This window comes from Sarcophilus harrisii, chromosome 1, assembly GCF_902635505.1.
Source record: "Sarcophilus harrisii chromosome 1, mSarHar1.11, whole genome shotgun sequence".
Taxonomy (NCBI): Eukaryota; Metazoa; Chordata; class Mammalia; order Dasyuromorphia; family Dasyuridae; genus Sarcophilus; species Sarcophilus harrisii.
In genome coordinates this window covers 123,218,221-123,233,670 of record NC_045426.1, presented here as the reverse complement: position 1 = coordinate 123,233,670, position 15,450 = coordinate 123,218,221, and the positions used below count along the sequence as shown (strand labels likewise).

Genomic DNA, 15,450 nt, shown 5'->3' with positions numbered 1-15,450 from the left:
CCAATAAAAATTTTTATTGAGCACAAGCTATGTGCCTTGTACTGTGCTAGGGCCTGCCTTAAACAAAGACTAGAAGGTACCAAATTAAAACTAGACACAGGGTCTCTGCCCCAGAAGTTCTGACATTCTCGCTGGGGAGACAAAGACATCTTAAGTAGGTCAGAGAATAATGGAAGACACACATGATTCACAGGCACAGAAGGTAAGAACAGTGAGTTATTAGGAAGCAGTCAGTGTGGACCTGAGGAGGTGGAGTGGAGGAGGTAGGCCTTGAAGGTCGGGTGAATTTGAGATAGACTAGCTAACATTTATATAACACTCTAAAATTGCTTTTTAAATATCTCATTTGAGCCTCACATTAACAGTATATTTTACAATCACCACTTTACAGCTGAGGAAACTGAGACTAAGTGTCCCACTTGGGGTCATTCAGCTTCAGGTCTTACTGACCCCAAGTGCAGTGCTCTGACCTCCTAGCTGCCTCCTAGGATCTGGAGCCTGAAGAGACTTTAGGAACCATCTATTCCATCCCCTCATTTTCAGATAGGGAAACTGAGACCTGCAGAGGACATGAGAAGCACAGTATGAGTGAAGATGGGATGTGGGAGAGAAAGAAGGAAGAACCCAGCCTGTTTAGATGGAGGAGGAGAGGAGCTCCCTTGTTGGAGGAAAACAAAAGTAAAAGCATGGGAATAGTCTGGAGCACTGGGTCAGTACAAGCCCCAACCCAGAAGCATTGACATGGAGTGGGGCAGGTCCTGGCAGGAAAGCATTGCTAGGGAAAGTCATTGCCAAGTGGTACAAAGAATCACTCAGAACTTAACCTAAATTACTCTTTGGTCTCTCACTTTGTGGGCAGGCACAAGGTCATTAAATAGGAAGTTATTCCTCTCCCTGTACCATAGGAATTACCAAGTGACTTCTCTTCCTTTGCTTACACACACACACACACACACACACACACACACACACACACACACATACACACTTCTAGGTTTAGGTTGGTACTCAGTAACAGACATTCAGAAAAGGACAGATGAATGGATGAATCGAGTATATTTGGTAGAATTTACCCAGGAATGAAAGTGTGGGGAATTTTGACATAAACCCCAACTCCGTTTTTGCTAATGGTCCACATCCTGAGCTCCTTTGTCCCCATTCCTCCCTTATCTAGTTCCCTGTATCTCCCTGCCACCCCTATCTTGACACGCACCAGAGTTCTAGGATGGACTATAGCAGTGGAGTCAGACTCAGATAGAAACAGGAGCCACTAAACCATAAACAAGTATCCCCCTAGGCCAAATATTAACCTAGTTTTAAAATGTAACATTATCTATTTTATTGTAGTTTTATTTATTTCATTAACTACTTCTTGATTACACTTTAACCTAGTTTGATCTCAGCCCTCTGGGTAAAAGGAGTGTTATTCCGGGATCCTGACCCCTGAGCACAGATACCACCCCAATGTTGATGAGCCTGAGCAACGTCTGGGACAGGTCAGATTGCTCACCCTGACAGCTCCCCCCAAGGTCTGGAGAAATAGGATGCTCCCCTTCGAGTGTCTTCCCATCCCTATTCCCTGGTCCCTTGGGCAAAGAGGAGCACAATGAAGCAGAACTGTGGATCTGGAGTATAGAGAAACCTAATACTGACCATGATGTCTTTCAATATAGGATGCTGGTCCTTTTGGATCAATCGGACCAGGAAGGGGAGGAGGAGATCCAAGGAAAGAAGCGAGAGTCTTTAAGAAGTATTGAATCAGGGAGACGCGAGCCTCTGCCTGTTGCCATCAGAGGTGCTACATCCTGAGCCGAAGCCCAGGCAGTGAGGACCGCTGCATCCAGGAAGCACCCACAGTCCTTGCCCCAGCTTTTCGGGGAATCCCTCCCTCCTCTGGCTCCACCTGGGGCAGTCGGCCTGCTACACCAGCTTCCAGCACTGAAGGGACCCCCAGCTGTAAGCCAAGGACTGCCACAGCCCAAGAAACTCCTCCGGCTCAGGGCCTGGCTCTGAGGAAACACACTCCTACACCTGGAAGCGACCCTACAGAGCCCCCATCATCTGCTCTTCCTGTGGACCAAGGGACCTGATTGTCATTTTTTCTTTTCTAAAAATAGAGTTCTTTATCAGATTCATTTCATTTGTATATGTTTGATACTGGTTTTATAGGCGCCAGCTCTCGTCCCTTTCTGGGGATTTTATTCCTGGGGAATGATCATTTTCAATGGGGATTTTACTCCTGGGAAGCATTATTGGAAAGTCAGTAGGGAACCTCTCCGGCCGCCCTCCCTCTCTCCAAGACCACCAAACACTGTCCACCTTGTCTTCAGAGGCCCCTGAGGACACTGGTCATCTCTATCCCCCTCACTCTCCCCCTCACCCCCAAACAACTGAAAAGGCAGAATTCAGTGGGGACCATGCCAGGAGGTCCATATGTAGTAACACGAGTATCAGATTCAGAGTCAGGGGATCTGGGGCAGACCCAGCTCCATCTGTGTGACTTTGAGCCCCCTTTTACAGTTAAGAAACTGAGGCCCAGAAAAGAAAAATGACTTGCCCACAATCACACAGCAAATCTGCAGAAGAGCCAGGATGGACCTGGAGTTTGCAATCTGCCCAGTGGAGAGAGTGGCCACATCAACCGAGTCCCAGAGATTTGAAGTTGAAGTAAATAATAGCAATAAAATATCGAAAAGAACAACAGTAAACTATCATTATTCACTTCAATTTCAACTGCATTGTATTAAATAAACCTAATGTTGTATAGTATAATATAAATATATTGTATTTAATATGGTATATCAGTAATCTGTGGTATTGTTGTTCTATTATGTTCTCTTGGTGCAATGAAAAATGTCAGAGGACTTGGGTTCAAATCCTCCTCCTGATATTTACTACCTGTGTGACATTGGGTAACTTTGCTGTGCTTCAGGTTTCTCATCTGTAAAATGACAGGGTTGGATAAGTTCCATATATGTACTGGACAAGTCACTTAACCCTCAGTGCTCTAGGACTGAAAATTGCAGAGGAGCAATCAATTTGCATTAGGAGAGAGAGTTTTCATCTAGTTTCCTACATTGATGAAATTTCAGGTGCAGTCCCTGTCCTATCTTTTATTATAAATGTTGGCCCCATATGGCTTCTTACCTCCTCTAACAATGTTTATGTTTATTATTATTATTATCTTCCATTTAAATTGTTTTATTCTTATTTGCATGGATTTCCAGGACCTGAGATTTTGTCGCTGTGGGCTTCTCCCTCCACTGACGCAGATCAGAACTCCTCTGTGCCTTAGTAGATAAGCTTTAAGACTTATTGGGGCTGAAAAATTCATCACCTTTAGGCCAAGCTGGTGTTGAGCTCTGAATTTAGCCGAGCATGTCCTCAGACAAGCTCCTCGATGAGTCTATCCCCCAGCTGCTTCTCAGAGCTTTCCCAGCTTAAGACCGGGCTCGGCTGGCACTGCCTTTGAGAACCCAGAGCTGCCTCCACACCATATGAAGCATGGAAAATTCATTGACTGATTGACTCTAAAGGTTTAATAATAACAATAATTACCTGAACTCTCTTGGTTCCGTTTTAGGAGAATAGAAAGTAGGTGGGCCTCTGTATACATCAAGTGAATGATCTGTTAACAGGGGGCTGGGGCGTCTCAGTGGCAAACCTAAGGAATCTTCTGGGGCTTAGGAAGGGTCCCCGATGCTCTTGGCAGTCCCCAGGGGGCTGGAAGCCAATCCCAGAACCAATCAAAAAGTTAATGAAGCTGCATTATGATTGTGCTCCCTTGAGGGGCCTGCCTTTCTCCTCCAAAGGCCTTTGAAGAAAAAGTAGAAGGAAAGTAAATTGTTGGGACTCTAATCTTCTCAGACACGGAATCACTGCTGATTTCCTGCTCTCCAGGCTTTTCTCCCCCTCCAGGCTTCTTTCTTGCCAGGAATCCCCAATTCAGGATGACCTCAGTTCTCAAAGGAGAGTGGCAAAGAATACTCAAAGAAATCATCCACAAAATGAATAGTGGTCCTGGTTGCTACTTTCAGCTGAGGAGCAGCCACAGTCTTTCCAGATTGGCTTGGGGCTGCTTTGAAACCCCAGAGAAGACAAGCCTGGGAAGCAGTGTGATTTTCTGCAGCTTTCCCCACTTTGGGGAAGCTGAAGATCACTCTCCTCCTTGGCCAAACTGACCTTTCCCTTCCCTCCTGTTGTCTTTATATGAAGCTAGAAGCCTGGGGTTCATTTTTGACCTGACAGTATTCATATTCTTTAAAAAAAAAAAAGTTCACATACCCAGCATCACATACCCAGAAAGTAGCAGAATTAGAACTTGAGACGAGGTTTTTGGATGTTCCCAAATCCATACTATTACATTCCTGTCATCTGAGTGTTAACCTAGCTGAAATCAGGAAGGCTTATTACCCTTTTGCTCTCATTTAATTTTTGTGCTCTCATTTATTTGTGTAATCACTTTTTAATCACAGCAACCCTGAAAGACTCTGTATGAAGTGAGAGAAAGATCAAGATTTATGTGAGTGGAGGGAGTACCCACAATGCTGAGATCCCAGATCTTTGAAGGATTGAATTACCCATTGGGACTCTCCTAGAAAATTATCCCAAATAGAACTAGGTCTATGATTTCAAAAGAGATGTGAAGAAGAGGGCTAGATTTCTAGATTGTGTTTAGGACCCTATCACCCAGTTCCAAGCCCCTACACCAATGGACATTGCCCACCAAGTCCCTTCTCTCTTGAGTTCCTTGTCTGTTAAGCCACCATCTCTTCAATACTATGGCTCCAAGGCTTGCAGTCACTAAATTTTCTTCACCCTCTTTGTGACAGCCAGTCAACCTTTGATCCTTCCTTCCAAGGTCACTCACATCCATTTTATTCTTATGGTCATACACCTTCAAATCAAAGAGGGAGCTATTGACATCAAATGTCAGAACTAAAAGGAACCTTAGAGATAATCAAATTCATTCATTTTATAGAGGAGAGAACTAAGACCAGAGGGGGAAAATCACTTGCCCAAAGCCCAATGACAGAATTAACCAGAACCCACATTTCCTATTCCCACTCTCATTTCCTGCTCACAAAGATCTTGAAAAGTTTCAGAAAATGATAGACAAGTAGTTAGGAAAGTAATGTTACCAGAGGGTTTGAATAGTGACTATATTTAAGCTCTACGAGTAAGTAACCTTTACAAAATGCTTTCCTTTCCACTTCAGTGTTTATAGAAATCTGTTAGTATGAATTCTTTACAAAATAAATATAATATTTATAAAATAAAAGTAAAAGATCGTGGGCTCTTAATAAGCCCAATTCTTCAACTTGTGAGTCTGAAATGAAGTTTATATAAACCCAAGGAGGAAAGCCTCTTTTATTTGTGTTCAGTGAGGATGATCCCTGTCCCTTTTCCATAAGAAGAAAAGCTAATGAAGCAAAGCAAAACAAAACAAAAAAACAACATGGAATTTGGATTCAGTACACCTGGTTTTGAATTCTGAAGAAGAGGAGGAATGAATACTAATTGGCATGAATCTGGAAAGTCATATTCCCTTTCTGAGCCTCAGGTTCCTCCTTGGAAGATGAAAGAGTTGGACATGATGATCTCTAAGGCATTTATATCTTTAGATATAAACTCAGTGAAACTTTGAAGGGATCTACTGATTTTCTCTGAAGTTTCCACCGTGGAATAATTGCAAAAGCTCTTAGGAATTCTTGTAGGAGTAGAACAAAGTCCTGTAAATAGCAGCTACAATAACAACAGCTCATATTCAATTATGCTTTAGGTTTAACAAATCTTCTTAACTATGGTAGTATGTAGCAACCAATACTCCCATTTTGCAGATGATGAAACTGAGGATCAGGGAAGATATATGGGATCACACAGCTAGGAAGGGGCTATGGTCTCAGAAGGCGTCAGCAGATGTCAAAACGCATCACTCAAATGCTCTCCAAAGAGTTGTGATGGACCTGTTAATCCTTCAGTCCATGTTGGTCAATGGCCAATCAGCAACCGATGCTGCTTTGTCACACCTCAAAGCACTTTAAGGGGAGCAGCTCGAGTGTCTTTGCAGCCATGACAAACTCTCTCTTTCTCCTACTTTCCTTAATACTTTGCAACTCATGTTCCTGAACACATAATTTACCCAATTGCTACCTTTGCAACACTGGTTATAGTGAAGAGATTCATAGGAGTCACTAAAAACATGCCTGCACTAATGGCACGGCCATAGAGGCTCACAACGTCTCCTTCTACTCCTGAACAGTCAAAAGCAGTCTTCAGGAATTCCAAAAAATGTACCAATAAGCTAACCTCTGGGCTTCCCTTTCTTTCTTTCTTTCTTTCTTTCTTTCTTTCTTTCTTTCTTTCTTTCTTTCTTTCCTTCTTTCTTTCTTTCTTTCTTTCCTTTCTTTCTTTCTTTTCCTTCTTTCTTTCTTTCTTTCTTTCCTTCTTTCTTTCTTTCTTTCTTTCTTTCTTTCTTTCTTTCTTTCTTTCTTTCCTTTCTTTTTCTCTTTCTTTCTTTCTTTCTTTCTTTCTTTCTTTCTTTCTTTCTTTCTTCATCACAGTGAGGCACTAAGTGAAACATTAAACAGAAGTATATGTATGGTGGGGGAGTGAAGTGGAGCATAAATTAATGAGATTTCCCATGTTCCTACCCAAGCAGTAGGGCTGCCTATCAGAATCCTAGGCAGTGTGGGTTGGAAGGTAAGAGTGGGATACCAAATCAGCATCCTTAGAGTCTAGTCCCAACTCTACCACTAACAAATATAACCTTGAAAAGTCTCTGGAACTCAATTTTCATTTTTGGGTGGGGGCTAAATTTTGACTAGCTTCTCTCAAAGAAGTTATAATTCTGTGAAAATCACTCTCCAGCTTTTATCTTCAAAAAAAGCTAAAAATCAATTTTAGATTCCAGTCTCAACTCCAATGTCCCATCCTCTCTCAAAAGGATGGGGCATTGGAATTGAGACTGGAATCTAAAATATCCTGTGGTGGTGATGAATTTCACCTGAACACTCAGGATCTGATGGGTTACCATTTAATAACTACCTTTCCTCTCCTTTAGAATCCACATAGAGAAGTGAGGATGAGACACACCACAGAAGAGACATTCTACTGGTTCCTTTTCAAAGGGAAGGGGAGATTTAGGTATCTTTGACTATGACTACCTAAGAGTATATTTAACCCAACTCTTGATTCATGAATACATTCTACTGTACACTCATAAAATCATGAATGGCCATCCAGCCTTCTACTTGGAGAACTCTTAATAATGATGAATTCACTATTTCCTAGGGCATTTAGTTCCATAAGTGAAGAGCTTAAATTCTTTTTCTTATTTTTGAGCAAACAATTGCCTTCCTATAACTTCAACGTGCTCTCCAGAGTCAAGGAGAATTCTTTCACAAGCTGATTCTTCACATACTTGAGGACAGAAATCTTCCTCACTCCTTCCTCTCCATCATACTACTCTTCAGGCTAACCATTCCCAGTTCTTTGATCTGTCTTGGTCCCATCAGCTCTAATAAATAATAAAATAATAATAGTCAATAAAAATTATAGCAGCATATACTCAAAGCAAGATTACTGATACTATTAATACATATTTACATTATGTGTTTTATTATTATGTTGTTTTCTAAGTAGTTTACTCATGATCCACCTCTACCCCGATGATAAAGGCAGGATAAGTAATAGTTTATGTATTTCACAGAAGAATAAGTCCAAAGTTGTATAGGTCATTAATGATAGAGGTTGCTATGGTACCCAGATCTTCCATCAAGATATAAACCATTCAAGGGCTTTTAGTTTTGACCAGTTATGTTTGGGTAAAGCCCAGGAATTTATCTATTACGATAAAGTAGCTACAACTTTCCCATTTGGTTTGATATTTTCAGCCCCTATCTGGCTTCCTGTAATTATGAGCAGTGAAAACTCTTAGCAAACTTAAAGATAGGAATTATTGTTTCAAATATAAAAATAAAGATAATTAGAAGCCTGTATCTTACACCCACTCATTTTCCCTAACCTGTAAGAAGTCTCTAGGTAGAAGAGAAGGTAGAAGCAAAGCAGAAAGCCTGAGCTCTGGAGAGGACAGTGAAGGCACTAGGAGAGCTGGCCTGAGTCTTAGCAATATCTGCTAGGAAGTTTGTACCCTCTTCCTTCTGATCACTCACATAAGCCCCACACATATTGCCAAATAACCATCCTAAAGCCTTCTTTGGATGGAGTCACTTTCCCCATACATCTTCAATGGCTTTTCCTTGTTAATAAAAGGAAACTCCTCAACATGGCTATCAGGTGCCAACATAACTCTCCAGACCTTTCTTTTCATTCAAAAATAGAGGTAATGCTATGTAGTAAAAAGACCTTCAGACTGGTAGTTAGGATACAAGCTTGAATTTCAGCTCATTGTCACAGTGTAACCAAGAAGGAAGGAAAGAAAGAAGGAGATAAGGAAGGAAGGAAGGAAAGAAGGAAGGAAAGAAGGAAGAAAGGAAGGAAGGAAGGAAGGGAGGGATGGAGGGAGAAAGAAAAGAAGGAAGGAAGGAAGGCAGGAAGGCAGGAAGAAAAGGAAAGAAGGAAAAGAAGGAAGGAAGGAAATAAGGAAGGAAGGAAGAAAAATACTTTGTTTCAGTCTGTATTCAGACAGTATTAGTTCCTTCTTTCGAAGTGGATAATTTGCTTCATTAGTCCTTTGGAATTGTCTTGCTGAGAATAGTGTTGCTCAGAATAACTAAGTCTTCACAGTTCTTCATCATACAATATTGTTGATACTATATAAACATTCTACCAGTTTTGCTCATTTCATTTTGCATCAGTTCAGGTGAATCTTTCCAAGTGTTTTGCTAGAATTCTTACAAGGTACTAAGTCACTGGAATGGATAGAGATAATAATTATCTAATTTAATATGGTACTTAACAGTTCTCTAGTTCAGAGTTCACACCTTTCACACTTTTAAGAGAGTATATATAAGGAGGAGTTCCCACAAGCCCACTCTCTTGGAGGTGGAGTCAGATTCATTCCATTTTCTACCTTTATGCTGGCTGGGGATATTGGGAAAATGAGTGGCTGAAGCTGGAAGAGACAAAGGACTAGTGGCAGGAGCTCTCGGAACCAAGGAGAGAGATAGGTTTCTAAGAAAGCTAACTGGGCTATTTTAAAAGATAACAATAAAGGATTTGGACTTTAACACCTGGCTGCATTTGGGGTGATTATTACTTTGAACTGAAACAAAGGCTGCCTCCAGAAACTCCGCAAGAAACCTGTTCCTAGAGAACTTTATATTTTAGAGAAGAGAATATTACAGTGTTTTCTGAAATCATGCTGGTTGTCATTTCTTATAGCACAAAAATATTCCATCACAATTATATATCAAAGCTCATGTAACCATTCTTCAATTGATGGGCATCTTCTCAATTTCCCCTTAATCACCATAAAAAGAGCTACTATAAATACTTTTATACAAATTGGTCTTTTTCCCTTTTAAAAAACTTTTTTGGGATACAGAACTAGCAGTGGTATTGCTGGATCAAATGGTATGCATGGTTAAAATAATCATTTATTAAGCATTTACTATATTCCAGGCAGCAAACTAAACTAAACTTTACAAATATTACTTGACACGCACTCAATCACCTTAGAGATGGTAACTATTATTATTCCCCTTTACTGTTGAAGAAATTAACACTAAGATTAAGTGAATTGCCCAAAGTCACAAGTCAGTATTTGAATCTAGATTTGAACTCGGGTCTTACTGGCTCCATATCTACTAAGTCAACTAAACAAAAAAATTTAATTTATCTGAATCTCAGTTTCCTCATCTATAAATGAAAGCAATAATATTTGTACTACCTGCCTTACAAGGTTATTATGAGGAAAATTCTTTGTCAACCTACACTGTTTGTATATTAAAAAAAACTCAGGATTTAGATGAATACAAACTCAAAATATTAACAGCATAATATAAGCTGCCAAAAAAAAACAATGAGCTTGTAAGTCCTGATTACTAGAAATAGTGTCCAGAACCAAAGCAGTGATAATATTGTTTCTTCTGCTTTGTTCAGAACACACCTGGAATATCACACTCAAGGCTGAGCATCTCATTTTAAGAAAGATGCTGACACAGTAACATGTCCATCCACAGGAAGGCAACCAAGAGGGTGAGGGAATTGAAGAAAGATGCTATTAGAAATTCAACTGAAGAAGGGAAGACTTAGGGTGAATATAATGGCTCTCTTCAAGTATTGGAAGAATTATCATGGGAAAGAGGGATAAGATTTCTTTTATTTATTTTTTTTTATTTGTCTTAACCCCTCTCCAACCTCTGGGTGTCCCATCACTTGAAGTCTTTGAGCAAAAGCTGATAAGCGCTTTGGGAGGATGTTTATAGAAGGAATTAGTGTTAAGACACGAGTTGGGTTAGATGTTCTCTGAGGTCTCCTTCACTTCTGAGATTCAGCAGTTATAGAAGAACTTTAGAGTGGCGTGATCCCTTTCTTCAAATATCCAAAGGTTTTCCAAGGAGAGGAGATCTGAGATTTGTCTTCCTTGATCTCACAGGACTCAGCTGGTATCCACACAGAGATGTTACGAGGAGACAATTTTCAGTTCAATGTGAGGAGTTAGCCTCCTCACAGTCTCAGGACAGGACTATAATAGATTTTCACAGCGATGAAGGAACATAAGGGAAAACCCGGCAAGAAGGGAGCAACAATTCCAGTTGGCTCCTAGCTCATCCTCTTCTGAACTTCCACAATTCCAGAATCTCAGAGCTCAAAGGGATTCCAAAAAAAATCACCTAATACAAGCCATTCCCTTGTGGTAGCAGGGAAATCTTCTCTACAATACACCTGACAAGTGGTCACCCTGATTTTGCTTGAGCATGACGAGATAGACATACATATTGTGTAGCTCTAATTGTTAGAAAATTATCCCTTATATCAAATCTATAAATACACCCCCTTTGTCATTTTCATTCATTCCTGTTAGTTCTTCTTTTGGGGGTCAAGCAGAACAATTAAACCCCTCTTCAATGTGACAGCTATTCAAACTCGTGAAGAAAGCATAATGTCCCACCCCACCCCTACAAGTCTTTTCCTATCCAGACTAAACATCTCCAGTTCCTTCAATCAGCCAAGCTAATGATTTTACAATTTTTTGTAAGTCACTAGGAATTTAGGGGAGAATATTTTGGCAATTGTGTAGAATACGAAGTGATGAGGAAAGAAACCAAAAACTGGAAGTTACATTGGAGGGGCAGGAACTATTGTAAGAAGTCTGGGTAAGAAGGAATAAGCAAAAATGGTGGCCATTAGAGTGCGGGAAAGGGGTCTGGTAGCTGCTGCTATTTGTGAACAAAGGCAACTGCACATAGATGGGCTTTTTGCCCATCAAACTGCCAGCCTCCCACCCTAAGAACCCCTGATTCTAGGTTTCTATGTTCCCAGCAGGAAGAGAACAAAGTACACAGCCAGGTCAGATGGCATTTCTGCAGAGGAGACTGACTAGTCTTTCAAGGTGTCTGGCTCTTGCTTCTCATTCAATGATACCCGCTTTATTTGATAGCTAGATGAATTGCAGACACTAGATGAAGCATCCCATCACTGCCTGCCCTGATTGAATTTTTCCAGGCAGCTTTATTTGAGTCTGGAGAAGGAGGTCATCTCTGGGGCTCATTATTCAAAAATTTCCAAAAGCCTTTTATGAAACAAACCATAACAGGGACTCTAGGGAAGAGAGTTAGAAAAGTCTCAGAATTAAAGAAAATAGGATGGATGAAAGAGAGATTAGCCATGTAGGTGGAACATAGCTTAATTACTATGGATTCTCTGACCCCTTCCCCCTCAACTGAGAATGAATGTAAATAATAATTGTTTTTGTTTTGGCAAGAAACCCTGAGAGATTCCCCTCCCAGATTGGATTTTTTTTTTTTTTTTGTCTAAGTGAAAGAGGTCATTCTCTGCCTCATTTTTAGCTAGCCTTAATCACTAAATGGGCATTGCCACAGTCAAACTGAGACTTCTTAAAGACTTGAGCTTATAAAAGCCAAAGTCTCCCCCTGCATCCAGGGCCATTTCCAGTTATCCTGAGCTATATCTTACCACTGGACGAGAGAAAGTGAGACAGGACTTAAATCCAATTCACTTACATGTCGTGGCATCCCCTTCCTGATGTCATGGTCCTTTCTGAGAACAACAAAAACGAGGCATGATGGAATGACACAAGTTTTTTTTTCCTTTTTGATCCACCCAATATCTTTTCATGAGTCCAACCTGATTAGCAGAGGGAGACCCACACTGTGACTATAGAGTATTAGAACTCAGAGGAACCTTAGAACATGAGAGCTACAAAGCATTTTTGGGCTTTGAACCTTAGAACATAAAATAGTTTGAACTATAAAGGACCTTATAGGTGATTGGATCCAAATTTCTCATTTTACTGATGATGAGAATGAAACCCAAAAAGAAAAAGGAAATTTTTGAAGCTCATATAGTTAGAAAAGCTGGGACTAGAATTCAGACCTTTTGAGTCTGCCACCAGTGTTCTTTTCACTTAGACTACACTGCCTGCCATCTTCCCAAGCCCTATTCTATTGAACTATCTTGAGATCCAGGGGCCTTGCTTCATCTTATACTTTAAGGGGGCTTGAGGAAAATTCTGTTCTTTATTCCATTTTCTTGATATTTTTCTAACAGTGAAATTAGGTTTCAAGTGAATGTCCAGGGTAGGCCTACGGGAAAAAAGAAGTCTCAAATGGGCAATTTGATGGGAGGAATAGAATCAAGTCTTGCTGCTGGGAGTGGTATAGGGTAGTTAGATAAACTCTAAATCTTGTTTACAATCAATCCACCTTCTCTCCCACCTGTTGCCTTCCTGAATCACTGTTCAATTGATAACATCATGAGCCCCTTCTCTGGATAATAATGATAATGATGGTGATAGTAATAATAACAAAATATTTATATAATGCTTTAACATTTGCAAAGAGCTTTTACAAATATTATCTCATTGATCCTCCCAGCAATCCTGGGAGACAAGTGCTGTTATTATTATCCCTATTTTACCATTAGGAAACTGACAGTGAGAGAAGTTTAAATGGTCTGCCCATTATCACACAGTAAGTACCTGAGGTCAGATTTGAATTCCAATTTTGAATCCTGCTTTGAGGATAAGGTTTGTCCTTCCTTTTTCATATTGGTTTACCGAAGTGCTTGGCACTTAGTAGTGCTTAATAAATGTTTATTGAATGAATGAATGAGGTCTTCCTAACTGCAACTGGACCTGTAGCCAGCAAGATTCTGGAGTACAAATTCTTCCTCAGATACTTACTAGTTATGCTTTTTCAGCCTCATTTTCCCCATCTGCAAAATGGGGCTCACAGCAGCATCTCCCAGGGTTGTTGTAAGGCTCAAATGGGATAATAAATGTGAAACATTTTACAATTCTTAAAAGTTATAAAAGTTAGCTATTGTTATCAAGGGAGACAGGGCAGGGTGCATGGTTCCCATTTACAGAGAAAGAAACTGAGATTGAAATGACTTGTCCTCTAGTCTCTTAATTCTTGGACCATTCTCTACATATTGCTCAGGCTCAGAAGTGTGCTCTCTCTCTCTCTCTCTCTCTCTCTGTGTGTGTGTGTGTGTGTGTGTGTGTCTGTCTGTCTCTCTGTCTCTGTCTCTTCTCTCTCTGTCTCTGTCTCTCTGTCTCTCTCTGTCTCTCTCTCTCTGTCTCTCTCTGTTTCTCTCTCTCTCTCTCTCTCTCTCTCTCTCTCTCTCTCTCTCTCTCTCTCTCTCCCCTGCCTTCTCTCCTCTGCTCTCTGCTCTCCTCCTTTCTTCTCCTGCCCTCTCCTCTCTCCTCCTCTCCTTTTTTCTCCTCTCTTTTTATCTTTTCTGTTTTCCTTTCCTTCTGTCTGTACTCTGCACGCTAGCTAAAAGCCGTAATCCAGTTGTTTCAGGCCAGACAGAGTCAGCTCCTTTTGCTGCAGCTGGAGGAATGAGAGAGAGATGTCCAGCCACAGTGGGCCAGCCCCCTGCCCACAGACGGCTCCCAGGACCCTTTCCATGACAACAGCACAGCCCCATCCGACCACACACAAGCCAATGGTGCTGTGAGGTTCCTCTGCAGTCACTTGTTGGTGACAGTCTCCCACACTCTGGATCAGAAGATCCGATACTTGCATCTACATGTTTTAACCTCCCACCCCTAAGTGATGAGAAAATCTGGGGCCATCTGCCATCTATCCTTACAGATAATGTTTAGACTTGAACCTTGGGACCTCTGCTTAATGTCTCCTTTTCTGCTTCTCTCTGTCCTTCCCTCTCTCCTTCCCCTTTTCTTTCCTCCCTTCCTTCCTTCCTTCCTCCCTCCCTCCCTTCCTTCCTTCCTTCCTCCCTCCCTCCCTCCCTTCCTTCCTTCCCACCCTTTATAACAGTCCCCTCCTTCCCTCCCTCCCTCCTTTCCTCCCTCCCTCCGTCCTTTCTTTCCTTCCTTCCTTCCTTCTTCCCTTCCTCCCTCCCTTCCTTCCTTCCCACCTTTGATCACAGTCCCACAGCTCAGTTCTCCTTTTGTCAGTCCTGCACAGGCAATCTCAGTTTATTCTCCAAATAACTGGGAAGTAGATGGGGGAGGGGAACAGCTCCTTGACATTATACCCTTTGGCCCCTTCCTGCTACCATCCATGATTCCCTGGGAGCAGTACCAGAAAATTTGGACTTCACTAGAGCAACTGCCATTTTTAAAATGATAATTTCTGGTCTATAACTCACTTGTCTTATAACCACACAGTATCTATAAAACAAGGGGTTTAGCTTTAATGATCTTTCATCTCCTTGCCAGTTCCCAGTTCCCTGACCTACCATCCCTATTTCACAAGCTGGGCAGCAGTGGGAGAACTCAGTCTCTCATGGACACAACTCCATCGGTGATGAAAGTGCTACTGTCAGAGTACCAGGATTGGAATTCTAGCCCTGCTCCTCACTCCCTTGGGCACATATTGTCACCTCAGTCTCCTCCGCTGTAAAATGAGGGCTTGAATGTGATAACCTTTAAGAACCCCTACAATCTACAATCTTTTAAAGTCGAGGGACAGGGAAGGCCTTCCAGAAAAGAGGATAACCAGGAAATTTCTTTTCTCAGTGAGGATCTGTATCTTTGAGAAGGACTGAGGGAGGCCAGAGAGCTCTGATAAGATTCTGCACTGGGCTAATGTTCTCAGATCACTTGCTGTCTTGGGAAGATGAATAATAGAAGTTATTTCATTTCTCTGACAGTGTTAAACATAATAAATAGCCCCAGCAGCGGCCAGCATCATTCCCCTGCATTTTGACCACACACTGATCTCTGGTTGGTAATGGAAATGTCAGATTGATTCATTCACCTCCTACTTTTTACCAAACTGTCTCTAAAGAGATAGGGGTATTGGTGACGGTTTTTCCTCTCTCCCTACTTTG

The 15,450-nt window shown here is 41.3% G+C and overlaps 1 protein-coding gene across 2 annotated transcripts in view; it reads left to right on the top strand.

Annotated features, from left to right (window-relative positions):
* Positions 1-6,367, top strand: part of GSG1L (GSG1 like) — a 361,289-nt gene extending 354,922 nt beyond the window's left edge. For both annotated transcript variants that reach the window (XM_031962802.1, XM_031962806.1), the window contains one exon: positions 1,674-6,367. The gene's annotated coding sequence lies outside the window, so the exon portion shown is untranslated. The remainder of the gene's footprint in view (positions 1-1,673) is intronic.
* The last annotated feature ends 9,083 nt before the right edge of the window (positions 6,368-15,450 follow it).